Below are 14,906 nucleotides of genomic sequence, written 5' to 3' on the forward strand. Positions count from 1 at the left end.
AAATGAGGCAGGCTGACCCACGTAACGTCCTCTGACTTTATTCCCATGCCCCCTGCGTTGCAATATGTCACCTGGCCTCTGAGGCACGTTCGTGGGGTCTGCTTGGCTGTAGTCTCTGCTGTCTGGTATCGATTCAGGCATCAGGAATCATTCTTCACGCAGGTGCACTGCGCTCCAAAGCCCTCTGCCAAGGAGGAGGGAGAAAATCTCGGAGGAGGCTCTCTGTCCAACGAGCTTTAGAAAGAGTGAACTTGTGGATGAGCCCCCAGTAATGGCAGAACCTGCTCAGGGGGTTATTCAAGTGGCTTGTCAGCAGGTTACAAATATCACCTGAAGGTGTATCAGGGTATGCATTTATTGGGTCGTTCCGTGCTATTGTTGTAGAATACGTGCTTTGTTTAAAGCATGGGTGTCCAACCTTTCAGTTCCCCTGGGTTGCAATGAGTAAAGAGGAATTCTCTTGGGCTGCATAAAAAGATATATAATGTAGTTAATATCTAAGTAACTAAGCAAGGAAGGAGGGCAACAAACAGCCATAAAACTAGTGGGTTGGACACGTGGTCTAAAGTATCATGGAAGACACAATGTTTGCTCTCTTGAAAAGCTGTGTTGTAAACAAAACTTGTGTGTTGTCCTGCAGACTAAGAGGGGATTTACGTAAGAACCTCTGGGAACTGCCCGCTGGTAAGCTCATAATTAATTCCACATTAGTGCGGGCTGCTGTCAGCCGCTCGCCTTGTCTGCTTGCTGCTGGGCCATCTGTGCTCACAGCAGGTGGGGGGAGTGGGGAGGGGACAGGTGGGTGCCATGCATCTGCTCTGGGAGATGCTTCCTTCCTAGGGATCTGCTGCTGCTCACGTTCTTCATAGAATGGCATAGGTTGGAAGGGACCTCAAAGATCAGTGAGTTCCAGTGCCCTGCCATGGGCTGGCTGCCCCCCAGCTCAAGCTGCCCAAGGCCCATCCATGGCCTTGGGCACCTCCAGGGATGGGGCACCCACGGCTCTGGGTGGCAGTGCCAGGGCCTCACCCCCCTAAAGTGTATGTGCTGAAGTTATTTCCCTTGTTGGCATCAAAATCATTTCTAGAAGGTGCATTTTTCTGAGCTCAGTGCTGTCCTCCTCCAGGTATATAATCTTCAGAATTAACTTCTCCTGGTGTTCAGATGTTCACAGCAATGAGAATAGCTCTGTATGTTTGCAGATATTGGTTTTAGTAGTTGGAGAGCTGTGAAACTAAGGGGAAGAAAAGGGAAAGAAGTAAAGATTTGCCTCATCACCTTGGGCATGATGAACAAACACGAGAGACCACTGGGTATGTTTCAGTAGGTGTTTTCCTATTTTTTCTCTAGTTTCCTGCCCTCAAAGCATCAAATTGCCTTGGCCCTACTCAAGCATGGCTGCTGCCCGTGGTGCAGGCAGGGCTGGATTTATGGCTGCCTCGTCTGTGCCAGCTGGTGAACGGCAGCGATGGGATGTGACTGAGACAGAGGAGCAGTATGAGCCTTATTAGTGCTTGGAAATGTTGCTGGCTCTTAAGAGGCAAGCCATATTAACCCGCTTATTAAACAGTTTCAAAATTAATTTTGGTTTCATTTTAAAGCTTGTTGTTATTCTCTTCCTTGCTCTGAAACGTTCTGAAATCAGCCTGCACGGCTCCTGCGCGCTGCAGGAAGAGCTCGAGGCTTTGTGTGCTTGACTTTGCTGTCGCTGCTTATGAGAAATTCCCCTGGATGTCACAGCTTCAGTCAGTGCTTCTTGTGCTGAGAATGTTTGTTCCTAAATGGGCTCTGTTCAGGGAGCACAAGTAATTACTCTCCTGCTTTTGTGTTAGCTACCTGTTACTTACTGCAGACTGCGGAGCTGTTGCTTTAGAATTTGTTCGAAGCCTTTTAATCTTTAGCCCCTGTACTGTGTGCTACCATAATGATGATACTAACACATCCATTAATTTAGCTAATGCTTCACAGAATTTACAGTTTTCTCATCTGTTGCAGCCGTACAGAGCTGCCGAAACACGCACAAGATGTCACACCCCCGCAAAACCTCTCCAGAAGAATAAACATATTTCTGTCTCCTCTAAACGCATGCTGTCTGTTTGCCTGCAGGCTTCACGCTGTGCTGAAGATAGGTTTTTCTGAGTTTTTAGAAGTACGTGTTTAAAACATAATTAAAGTGAGTTTGCATTGAAATTACTTCTTTTTTTCCTGCTCACCCCCACGTGTGCTCAAGCGCACGCTGTTTGCCTGGGAAGCCGTTCTTGCTTTTGGGTTCGTTTTGTCTGAGATCTGATTGTCCTTGGCTGCTGGGTTTTTATTTTCGCATTTTACAAGATCTCGTTGACAGCACGTTTCCTGTCCTTTTGCTGTCTTTCTAAATTGATTTTTGTCACTGTGACCTTCAAACTTCTTTTGCTTATCCTTATATATAGTATCCCTTTTTTTTCTAAAGTAGGTTAGTGCTCTGTCAAATTGCTGGTGTTTGAACTTTGTCATCTAACTGCCTCCCATTAGAGGCTCATTCTTGTTTTTAAATCTGCTTTGTGGGTGTGATGTGACATGCGTTCAGGCAGTTCCGTGGCAGGTTTTGGTGCAGCGAGCAGTGGCACTTAGCGGTGCATCTGCAGCGTTGGGTGGATGGTTGGACTTGGTGACCTTGGAGGTCTCTTCCAACCAGAATGATTCTGCCAGCTAACAAGTGAAAACTCTGACAAAAGAAGCAAAACATCAGAGACTCTTCTCTAGTGCTGGCGAGCTTGTATCAGCTAAAGGCACAAGCCTTGCCCTGGCTCTTTCTGCATTCTACAGCCCAGGCTGGTGATATGAGAATGGAAAATGCTTTTTGCAGCTCGAGCCCCATCAGCTCCATATTTCTGACATGGGCAGCAGCAGGGACGGCAGCCTGGTGTGGGGGCAGGAGCTAAGCACCTGCTGCTAATCCCTAGGATTGCAGCCCTGATGCTCAGAAAGCTTCTAAGTGGGAGATAAGCACGTAAGGAGGGATAACGGGTCTGTTACTGCTCAGCTGATGAAGGAAGAGGCACGCCGACCTGACCCCACAAAGGTCCCCACCTCTCGTGGCAGCTCTTCGCTCTTGCTCCAATTGTTGTGATAAGTTTATTGGAAGCAGAAGCAATTGATGAGAGTCTCTTACTGCTTCGTGAGATTGTGTACAGGATGAAGAATTGCACTCAATTTGTACCTGGCTGGCAGACTGCTGGCTTGCTGAGCTTATCGCACACAAAAGGCTGCTGCCGTGGGTCTGGGTCCTCGCTGTGGGGCAGGCAGCGATGCTCCTAGGGGCAGGATCCTTGGAAGGTGGCACAAGCTAAACTGCAGCCCAGCACTGTGTCATTTAAGGGCTGTAATAAATCAGAGAGGAACTACTGCCCATCGCGGAGCTGCTGGTCTCAACTGGAGAGAAGTGGGTGCCCTCTGGAAACACATTTCCCTCTCTGGCAGCTGGAGGAAGGCTTTCCTCAACCACTGATGAGTAAACTTAAATTAGCTTCATCCAACATTGTTTTCCTGTCTGATGTTAATAAGATCCAGGTAGCACTGCCTGGTCCCCTAATGACATGTCTTGAATGATTTTTTTTCTTTGCACTGTGTAGACCAACAGCTGTCTTTGTGCATGCTGGAGCTAACACTGAGCTATTTAATGAAATCACAGGCTCTGAGTGGTATGTGGGTGCTGTTTCCCTGCTGGGATATAAAATGAGGAAGAGAAAGCAAATATCCAAATGTGTAATGTCAGTGCTTTCTTCCACCCTCGGGAGCAGGTGGTCCACATTACTCTCTTCCAAAACAGTAACCCTGATTACATTTCAACACAGAAAACAGGTCAAATATAGGGCATAATTTCATGCTTAGCTTGTTTCAGCAGAGTATTGGGAGGTGTTTTGTCATTAACGTAGGAAAATTAAAAAAAGAAAAGGAATGCTCATCTGGTATCAAAATGAGGAAGGTTCTCAAACTTGAGAAAGGAATGCTTGTGTTCCCCAAAACCCCAATCTGTTGCACCGAGACAAGAGCCCGGTGCGGATGTGTTGTCCGAGCTGCTGCTGTTCACCCATTTTTGTGGCTTACGTCAACCTCACGTTTTTCCTCTTGGCTATTTTTGAAAGGAATTAGGGTTAAGACGTGAAGGTTTTTCTCCCCGTCCATCTGTGTCCCCCCCCAGGAGCAGTCTGGCTGGGGGAGATGGAGCTCTGTCTGGTGCCACCTCACCGTGGTTTCTTTCCCAGGTGGGCTGTCACCATCCTGCCTGCACCAGCTGCTGCAGCGTGCTCCCCCTGCATCACCTGCCTCATCACCTGCCTCAGCTCCCTTAATTGCTGCATTGATTGGAATTAATGGGCACGTTTAAAGTGGGACAGCTGGTGTGTCGCAGCAGAAAGGAGAGCAGATAAAGGAGGGTGTGATTATGTCAGCCTGTTCCCGTGCTGGAAGTTTTTAGCAGTGTGTAAACTGCTCACAGATTAATACGAGTGGAAAATAAGGAAATTCCTGCCTTGGTTTTGCTCTTCCAGCAAAGGAAGAAGGGGCAAAATGTAAGTGAATATTAGAAATGCTTTGTTTCTCATGTGAGTGCGTTCATCCTCGCCCTTGCTTAGTGTAATGAATTTCCCGATTCTGCCATGCGAGCTGAGTGCAGGTTACATAAGAACAATTAATACGTGGCAGGATTTGTACAGAAATGAATCTTCTCAGGAAAATGAAAGGTTCTCCTCAAAAACTCGTGTGGTTCAGCTGGGAAACTGTCAAAAGAAAAGCTGCATAGTTTAATTATATGAAAGCTTTTTTTTTTTCCCCCTTCCATTTTCCAGTTCTGTTTTTTTCCATTGGAACAGGGTGCAGGCTGGAAGACATTAGCTAAGGTAGTGCCTTAATTTAATTGGAGCCGATTCTTCTGTGGTCTTTCTTTCTCAGTGCTTGTATTTAAATGAAAAACCATCCTACATTAGTAGCTCTGTGTTCGGAACTGCTCTGTATTCTCTTCCAGGAACATGGTTCAGGAAATGAAGCTTTCAGTGTAATCCATAGAGAGACTTTCAAGAGGCACAAAAGTCTATTGTTAGTGCGCATTGTTAATGGCAAATTAGTTTTTATATAATTTTATGCATTTTTTTTCTTCTATCAGCTAGGCGAAAAGAATGTGCCAGTGAAGTACATCTTACTGTGTACATAGCTCCTATCAAACATTCAGTGCTGTGTTGATCAGCACCAGTGTCTTATAGACAGGTTGACGGCATGTATATCTAGACAGCGCCTTTCATTCCCCTTCATCTGTTTCAGCAATTAAAAATGCACAGAGTGCTTTAATTAGTACATGTGCATGTAGGGTGCAGTTTCTTGGAGGAGTGATTAGTTGTGTGTGTGTGTGTGTGAAGAACCATTGGCTGTGTCTGCAGGCAGATACCATGCTGGTGCTCAGCACTGTGCAGTGGAGCAGGACCTCTGGGTGTGCACTCAGTGCATTTTCTCATTAACAGGAGTGAAACAAACTCTGTTGTAAGTTCAAAAGGAGGCAGAGCGAAGGCTGCTCTGGGTTTGGAGAGCCAGCTTGTGTTTGTGTTGAGGTGCAAGTTTAAATTTCCTGCCTGTTGAACAGTTGGGAGACTCTTCAGCTTAAGCTCAGATTGTTTGTGTTAGGTTTCTTTGTTGTTTTTTTTTTTTCTGTGCATCTTAAGATGTAAGCTCTTTTGGCGTAATTTGACTTGTCATTTACTGCATAGGCTGGTTGGTTGGCTACTTATGTAGATGAGAAGTTACTGGTTAAGTGAAGCAGTGATGGGATACGTCACCGTTATGAAAATGGCCATGAGGTCCTTTCTTCACCCTCGGGCAGTTTTTTCTGACACGAGAAGGATGTTACAAATTCGATGCAAATGAAACAGAAATATCTGCAGAATTGAATACCTGCAAGTTTTTTTTTTTTTTTTTTTAAACTAGTTAAAAAACTGTTAACACAGCTACAAACCTGTTTCCTTTCTCCTTGTCTGTAATTAGAGATGAGACTTTTGACTCACGGTTGTTCTCAGTCTCCAGGTGCTGCTTATCGAATCCTGGTGCACCATCACGTCACCTCTTGCTGGGGAGCAGTTAACAAGCCTGCTGTATGACCCTGCCCACAGCATAAGCATTTGCTGATGCTTTCCAGGAGACATGTTACAGAAATAGGGACTCTTACCTTTTGCATGTGCAGCTTGTCATTAGTCACCTGCAGCGATGCACTTACTCTGGTCACTGCTTAAATCAGTGCGTGCACGGCTCTGCTCCCCAAGGAGATTCACTGGGTGGTTTTCAATCTCTTTCTTCACTTACTCCTTTGTCAAATAGGGTTTGCTTTGGAAAATATCCTTTACTGTCTGGCTGTCAGTTAGATAAATAGTCACTGACTGTAATATGAAGAATCACAAGTAAGTATTTGTTTTGTTATTTATAACTTAATTATTTTCTCAATTATGGGGAATAAGTCTACAACTGACTGATGTAATTATGACATTCAGAAGGCCTAACTTGTGAGACCTGTGTCGTGTTGTGTCTGTGAGAAGTGGAAATCTTCCCTTTTTCGTGGCCGTGACTCAGGAGTTGCAGTACCTGGTGACACAGCAGTGTGGGACTTCCTGCAGCCTCTGGCAATTAGCAACCTTCATCCAGTCATTAACAGTGAGACTTACTGCGGAGCAGGCACCACGATTTCGATGAGCAGGCCTAGACAGAGAAGTGTTTTTCTTGATCAAGTAAAATCTTTAGTAGCTTGTTTTGGAAATTGAAGCACGATCCTTTCGGCTGAAGAAAATATATTTTTTTTTGCGTTTAAATTTCATTACATTAATAAAGCACGGCGTTTATTAAGAAGGCACATTTTTAAAATACTGCCAAGTCTAGCAGATCCTACTGCACTAATTAAGTAGGTCATTAGAAGCGTTCTTCCCATAGAATGGCATTCCATGAGTGGAAGGGAGCAGCGGTGGGTGCTGCCCTGCAGAGCAGTGTGACCATCAGCAGTAAATCCCTGTCTGCAGATGGAGCTGCTGCTCGTTAGTGAGGGGGGTGAGAGTTTCTCAAGGGAAGAGGAGAGTTCTGAAGTTACTTAAGGCTTGCACGAAGCAGTGGCTCCTCAGAAGCGTGCCCCTTCCTCTTTTCTTGCACTGAAATAACGCTGTCTAACTTAGATCGAAGTGCACAGGTTCTGCGAGCAAGGATTGATGCATGCTGCTGAAACGTGACATAATTACCCATCAGATCTTGTATCAAATACCAATTAGGATAATGGATAGAGCTCCGCGCTGCCAGCCTGCATATGCACGCGTTGCTTCAAATGACAGTTGTCCTGAAAGCAATTAAATCCAGCACATGTAGCTAAAGAAATGGATTTGTGGGTGGGGAATCCCTGGGGCTATGGTGGGGCTGCTTGGGGTGGCGAGGTGCTTGGAGAAGGCTCTGAGGGCAGGGCTGGCAGCTGGCAGGGCCCGCTCTGCTGGCCCAGCTTTGGGCGCTGCAATAGGAGGATGTAGAGCTACTGGAGAGCATCCAAAGGAGGGCTGCAGGGATGGGGAAGGGCCCAGAGGTGAGATGTGAGGAGCAGCTGAGCTCCTATGCTTTCTTCAGCACAGAGTGGAGGAGGCTGAGGAGGGGCCTCATAGTAACCCCCCAGCTCCTTGTGGTAACCTCCCAGCTCCTCATCAGCAGAGCAGAGGGGCAGGCACTGAACAAACATGGAACTTGTTTGGCCTCGCAGGGGGACAGCTGCAAAGAGGGATCTTGTTGTGAAGATATGTGTAAATAAATCCGGGTAGCTCTCAGGCACTTGCTTCCTCTTTCACAGATGTGGAAATACAGAGCCTGTTGTTGGAAGTAGATAAGACCCTGAGATAGGGAAGCTGTGTGTCTGTAATGGCTGGATGTTATAGGATGCTCTAAAACATCGGACTGCCAGCCAAGGAGGTCAGGGACGCTTTAAAAACTAAAAATAAATGAAACTCCTCTTACCTTCATTCCGTTCAGTTACTGCCAGCTTAGCGTTACCTTGTGGAGATTGGTTTTACTGCCACCATCAGTCATGCATTCACTGCTCTACCCCCCATACTTTTTGCTTCGTTTGTAGGGTGAGTTTCTCAGAATAACTGCTGCTGCTGTAGGCCAACGTGGGACAGTGTTCTGTGTGCTGACTTGTTTGAGGTCTGCAGTGTGACAGACTCGTGCAGCGTGCCGTCGTGCCACACATGGAGCTCCTCCGTGCTGATGAGGCCAGCTCCAGCAGCAGCAGGTGCAATCTTCTGGCTTCTGCTTGCTTAGCAGCTAGCATCGGTGTTTCCATTACGTCTAGATTAATATCGATATGTTAATATATCTTTCCTGGGCCGTTGCTCGTTTATTATTATTTGGAGGGAGGTAACTCACACCTCATTGTATGCACAAGCCCAGAAATCATTAGTAACAGCCATAAGGGTGACAGATGAGCATCTGATTAATTGGAATACCATTCTTTCCTTCACGGAAGGGGCTTGTGTCTGCTCACTGCAGCTGCTCCTATGGGAGCAGCAGGGCTGTGAGTGGTGGGACGCTGCTCTGTGCTTCAGAGCAGGTGCTGGCTGCCAGTCTTTCTCTTGGATTTTCATCCAAGACTTACTTATTTACTTACCACAGCAAAGCAGGGAGTCCAATAGACCAAACTTCCGCTACTCTTCTTGTTGGCTTGATCTTACAGCCCAGTTTGAAGTTTCTGAATGGCTTATTTCAGTTAGGAACGGTCAGTTTTTCTGTCTTGCTTTACGCAGCTTTGCTTCTGTCTTTCCTGAGTGCGAAACCACAAAGTAGAAAGAAAGAAATAGCTAGGTGTTCTAGATGGAATTTTTATCAGAACCTAATAGTAGCTGTTACCATGGTGTAAGCGAGGCCAGTAACAGCGGAGACCTTCAGCTTTAGGAGATTGCATCACGTGTGCAGGTTCCTCAGGAATTCATGAGGAACATCGATGAGAACTGATGTATTTCTTTGATGTGAAGATGCCTCCCTTCAGATCTCTTCAGGCAGCAGCCAGCATCTATAAGCAGAGCTCGCATCCATCCTGAATGCTGTTGGAATCTGATGTTCATTTGATCCGTGCTGCTCGTGCCTCGCCGGCGTCTTGCCTCGGGGCTGTCAGCTGCAGTGTAGCCTGGCGTGTCTCTAGACAGCGTGGAAATGCTGAAAAAGATATTTATGGCAGAAGTTGCCATGAATTCTGATGCCTTTACTATTGGAAAGCGACTTTTTTTTTTTCCCAGACTTGTGGAACTCTTGTCTTAGAAGACATTGTGAAGTAAATGACCTATTTAATGATGTTTATGACAACTTTGTGGGATTTATTGGTACTGTATAATTAAAACTAGAATTCTTTATGTTCTGGATTAAGATGAGTCTGAGCGTAGTTCTGAGCAGCAAAAGATGCATCATGCAAATGGCAAAGGACTGCGAATTGATCCTTTAGTTTATTGGATTCTCTATGGAGTTTATAACAAATTATTTGGGTATAAAACAGCGGAATAATATTGAGAGTGTTAGAGCCACTATGGAGGTGCAATGAAGAAAGAATTACTTGTTCAGGATTCTGGGGGATTGATTTCATGCCTTGTATCAGTGCTGTAGTAAAATATGATGAGAAACTGCATATTGCAGGACTGCCTGGGGAGAGCTGGTGCTGGTAGAGGCAGCAGGGCAGGCGGCTCTGCCTGTCTCTCGCATCACACTTAAGTTACCCCTGGTTTTATTTCTGTATTCCTTCAATTCCAGTTCCAATCAAAATTGTCTCCCTCACTGGGGATCTCCAGCAGCCACCTGCCCGTGGTCCTGGGCACCTGGGTCTGGGTGGCCTCTATGGAGCAGGGTGCCAACCTTGGCCTTTCTTCTTTGAAAAATGAACTTATGTCATGTTCTCTTAACGTTTTCAGCATGAGTAGAGACAAATTGTCATTGACTAGGGTGTTCTTACCAGTAAGCCGTTCACATCTCATCTTCTATCCATTCTGTTTTTGAGGTATCTGTGAACACTCAGCAAATTGCACAGATGGCAGCTGCACGTGGCTTACACCCCTTAAGCTACTTTCTTCCCTATCGCTATACTAAGATCGATTTTATCCTCACCTAGTTATTTTTAACTTTCCAAACTATAATGCCAGCATTCCCTCAATTTCTTATGAAGCTGGGACTTTTTCTATTGAAATTGCCCGTTTCTGGCAGCTGCAGAATGGAGATTTGGGCTGAAGTCCCTCCCTGCATCACCCTGCTCGTTTTGAAGCCCCCGTCTGATTGCTGCTGTTAGGGACCACGAAGGCTGTATCATGGCTGCGGTGGGTAAGTAACAGTGCTATTGCCAGCTTTCTCTTTAGCCATTTCAACTGATTAATAATATATGAAGAATGATGAAATGACAGAATAGTTTGGGTTGGAAGGGACCTTACAGCTCCCACAGCCCCAGCCGTGGGCTGGTTGCCCTCTGCCAGATTGGGCTGGGACAGGGCTGGGTGTCCTGGGACCCCACTGCCCATCAGAGCAGCTTTGTTACACTGGCACTGCTGCTGAAAACCAGTGCACGGGGGCTTCAGCTTCAGGTACGTGCAAGGAAAAGAAACCTTTGGAGAAAATGCATGGGTGCTGAGTCCTTATATCTCCCGAGTGTCGCCACATCTTTGAGCAGCACTCCATGTGCAGAGCCCTTACTAAATAAATTGAATGCTTTGAAATCTATTGAGGTCGGCTTTATTTTTCCTTTCCTTATCTTGAATGTTGCGCTTTAAATTCTGTGCTCCACCAAAGACCTCAGTGCTTCTGGTAAGCCCTTTCGAGGGGGCTGTTTGCATTTCCAAAGCAGGCCTGTCTCCTCTGACAGATGATGACAAATGTCTGCAGGCAGAATGCTGGATAAATAGCATTTTTATTCTTTGTGGGCATGCTTCGTGTCAGTTCCGTTATGCCCGCGTGCTCCAAGATGGTCACTGAAGAGATGAGCGTTAATTCCTGTGCCTGGAGGTGAAGCTATTTTTTGATAGGCACTTTTTCTTTTAAAGCACATTTTTTGAAAAGCGCAACCTCTGAAATCCGCTTCGGTACGTTAACAAACAGAAGTGCTGAATCACTGCTCCTTGCTCGCAGCTCTTCAATAGAACTAACTAAAGCATGATAAGACACACGTGGATGCCTCCTTGAATGCTGTTCAGAATGTACAGCTCCTTGTCGCAATTACACAGGTGTGACAAGGCGTACGAGTCTGCAGAGAGTTGTAGATTCCTTTGTTTTCAAGCTGTTGAAAGGTAACCCCAGCTGAAGAGTTGTGCTGCAAACAAACAGTCCCACAGATTCGTGGGAGCACGTGCATTTCTGCCCTTGAGGGATGAAGGCCTTGTGTGTGTGTGTGTGCTTGGCCCAGGGGTGGGCAGGGCTGAGCCAGGGAGCTCTGCTGGGTCTGCCCCCCCGTCCCAGAGCAGCATCCCTGAAGATCCTGCTGTGATCTATGGTGGCACTGGGGGGTGAGTGGGCCAGGAGCCCGGCCTGGATCTAGCAGCCTCCTCGTGACCCTGCACAGGGCTTTCTGGGGTGGGCACGCAGCTAATGAGTTGCTGGTTCTGGTGTACGATGGCAGGACTGGGAACTGCAGGAGGCCTGGGGACGTTTCATCGAAGCGCTTCTGGTTTTCAGTCCTGCGTTTTTTGTAGCTGTGTTGTAAATCCCTTGATAAACAAGTTTCTCCTCATTCGGGGGCTGAATCATCAGCGAAGGGTTTGAATGTAGTCAATGGAATTCTGGCCTCCTGAGGTTTCTCTTCGCTCAGTTCCCCACACAAACCTCTCATTTTGTCCGCCTGCGCCCAACCCTTAGATGTTCCTAAAGAGCCCCAGTTCTCTGATTTTTGTGTCTGTAGCTTGTGAAAATTCTGTTTCCTCAGCTGGGTCAAGGTGGGAGTGTAATCTGCTTACTGTGTTGCTTGGATTTCTTGAAAGGCTGTAAAACGTCCATCAGGGCAGACATTAAATGCATGCTGTGAGTGTCTCAAGTCCAGTTAACTCCGTGTGGTGCAGGGAAAGCTTTGGTGACCTTCTGAGATCGACTTCCATCCCTGTTCTTGTCATTTTCTTCCATTCTACTTGTAAACGGCAGCAAGAAGGCTCCAAGTTCATTAACCATCCTGATTTCCAGAGAGGAGGAGGCTAGGTCTCCGCTTTTGTAAGGCTTTGGCAGCCTCAGCTGTTGGTGCTGGAGGACAGAGCTCGTTGCAGTCTTAGCAGAAAGAAGGCTGAGGAGTGTACTTACCTGGCAGCAGTCGGTGGGTTAACGTGGCAGCACATACATTCAGCCATCCTTCTCTTATTATATTTATCATTTAAGATGGATGTGTATACCCGTGTTACGTACATATATGTGTGTCAATTCATAACTGCATGTTTGTATGAAAGTATCTTCCTCCTGCTCTGTACCAGGCTCTTGTGTGCATCTCAGACCTGTCCTTGTGTCAGGTGGGACGTTGTCCAGCCCTGCAGTACGCGTCGCCCCGCATGCACCAGCACTGCAAGCGGAGGGGCTTCCTGATGTTAGTGCCCAAATTATTTAAGCGGTGACTGTAGGGAGCTCATGTAAAAAAAAAAAAAAATAAAATAAAAAGGCTGAATTGCTGAACTAATTTGGGGTCACTGTGTTGCAGAGCATCTCTGTGGATCTGAAGCATCTCGGTTTCCTCAGCCTCCTCTGGCAGCGGAGCGTTCCTTTGAGTATTGAAAGACCTAAAAATTCATTTCTTTTGGACTCGCTATCGTCTCCTGAAACTAATACACAGGAAAGATCTGTAATGAGCTTTGATGTTTACTGAGGTTTAATCCGTCATTTGCGAATTCGCCGACTGTGATTAAGGGTGTCACCGACTCCGCGCGAACCGCTCGTGTTCACGGAGCTGGTAAAAAGCTGTTAATGAGAGGCTGAGACTCATCTCATTCTGAGAAAGGGAATGTGGTAATTTATGATAGAAATCTACAACAGAAATCAAAATACGGTGCTTCTAACGAACGCACCACAGTTTTCCTGTTTGGCATGAGTATTCCCTTTCCACGGCACCGTGGCATTCCTTGCAGTGCTGGTTGGTAGGGCTGCTCCTTCCTTCTGGACTCGGTCTCCACTGGATCATTGGCGGTCAGTGCTCCTCACTGTGCCTTCAAAAAGAAACAGAGAAGCGACCGAGGAAAGGCGTTTTGTGCTGTCAGTTGAGGGTGATACTGTTAAAGATGTGCTCTGTAAGGAAGTGGCCTGCTGTGCTTGTTCCAGCTCACACACACCGCTGCAGGCAGAGTAATTCATGGTCAGCAGTGTGCGCTCGCTGACTGTTCCCTCTTTTAGCACTCGTGTTCTGAATGCTTAAGAAGCACGTTTTTCTTGATTATGCAGAGATTGCATTATGCTTCTGTTTGTGTATTTATCACGGGTTTGGTATGGAAGCTGGGAATGCGGGAATACAGATTTGGGATTTTGTGAACTGTTCTGAACCGTTGGAGCTGAAGCACGAAGCGTGCCGTGCTTCCTAGAAAGAGGGGAAAGCGAAACCTAAGGGTGTGAGGAAAGGGATGTTAGCATCGTTTGGGTTGGGTAATTAGAACATTTGAGTAGAACCGTTTGTTGTGGCTTTGTGCGTTTTGAAAGCTTGGGGGACATAACCTGCTAGCCCTGTGCATCTTCTCTGCAGGCTTGGAAAGCTGAGGTTGCTGCATTTAGGGGAATTAAATGCAGTTCTTGGTCACAGCATTGCGTGCGCTCCGACTGAAATGTAGTCTGGTATCACTGGGCTTTGGATAAAACCGTGAGAGTGGGAAGGCTGCTCAGGAAATTCCCAATTAGTTTTGCTATTAAGCTTCGCAGAGCTTTTGCTGTCCTGGGCTTTATCTCGATGAACCTCAGCAAACAGCAGAGGAACACGGAATCTGCTAACGACAACTCAGTATTACTGAAGGGTGCATAAATAACCGCTGCCTTCAGGAAGAGCTAGCAGAAAGTTTCAGGCTGAGATGAATCGGAGGCACTGTTGCAGGGCACTGCCTGTGTGCTGGCATTGCTGGTGAGCTGGCAGTGATTCCTGCTGCAGCACGGCATCCTTGTGGTGCTTGGCTTGGAGCCTGAGGCCCTCCCTGATGTCACCCTACACAATTTTGGGAGGTACAGTTTTGTTAGTGGGTTTGCTAGGAGAGGCAGCAAACTTACTGTCATCACGATGACTGTTCTAATAATACACTGACAGATTCTTTTTCACGCCCATTTGCTTTAATGGGAAGCTTCTGATTTCTACAGAGAACTGTCACTAAGATATTTTCCACCAAACTCAGAGTACTTCGGCAGAAAATCAGCTCGTTCTGGGATGTTGTCTTACTGCTTCAGCAATGTCTTAGCATGGCTGCCTGCTCCCTGCTGTGTTCTCCTGAGGCACGGGCCCTTGGGAAGCAGGGTTCCTGCAGGACTGCCAGGGGAAGGATGCAGCCCTCAGGCTTCTCCAACCAAAAAGAGGCAGAATTTGTCTCCATAACCAGAATTTGCAGCTTGAGGGACCAGCTCGTCACATTGCACTCTGCAGAATCTCATAGGTCCTCCAAAAAACAGAGTTTAATTGCCAGCCGTTAGCTCCAAGTACTTCGTTTGCATTATGCATTGCGTAAATATCCCTTATGAAATGCTCCAAGAGGAATTTAGTTGCATGTGTGACGTGTAAATGCGTGCTGCAGGAATTGCAGGAATCGTAGGGAAAGCAGTGTGCTCTGGGTGCAGCGTGCAGCAGTGCTTCTGAGCAGGGTGAGTTAGAGAAACATATCACAGAGCGCTGGGAAAATTGCTGCTCAAGTGAAGCATGCACTAGAACTGAAGGCAGAAACCTCCTAGGTAAATTTCTGACGCTC

General features: G+C 46.7%; 1 protein-coding gene across 3 annotated transcripts in view; it reads left to right on the top strand.

Annotated features, from left to right (window-relative positions):
- Window positions 1–14,906, top strand: part of GALNT13 (polypeptide N-acetylgalactosaminyltransferase 13) — an 89,658-nt gene that overhangs the window by 18,157 nt on the left and 56,595 nt on the right. The window lies entirely within an intron of this gene.

Source organism: Numida meleagris, chromosome 5, assembly GCF_002078875.1.
Source record: "Numida meleagris isolate 19003 breed g44 Domestic line chromosome 5, NumMel1.0, whole genome shotgun sequence".
Lineage (NCBI taxonomy): Eukaryota > Metazoa > Chordata > Aves > Galliformes > Numididae > Numida > Numida meleagris.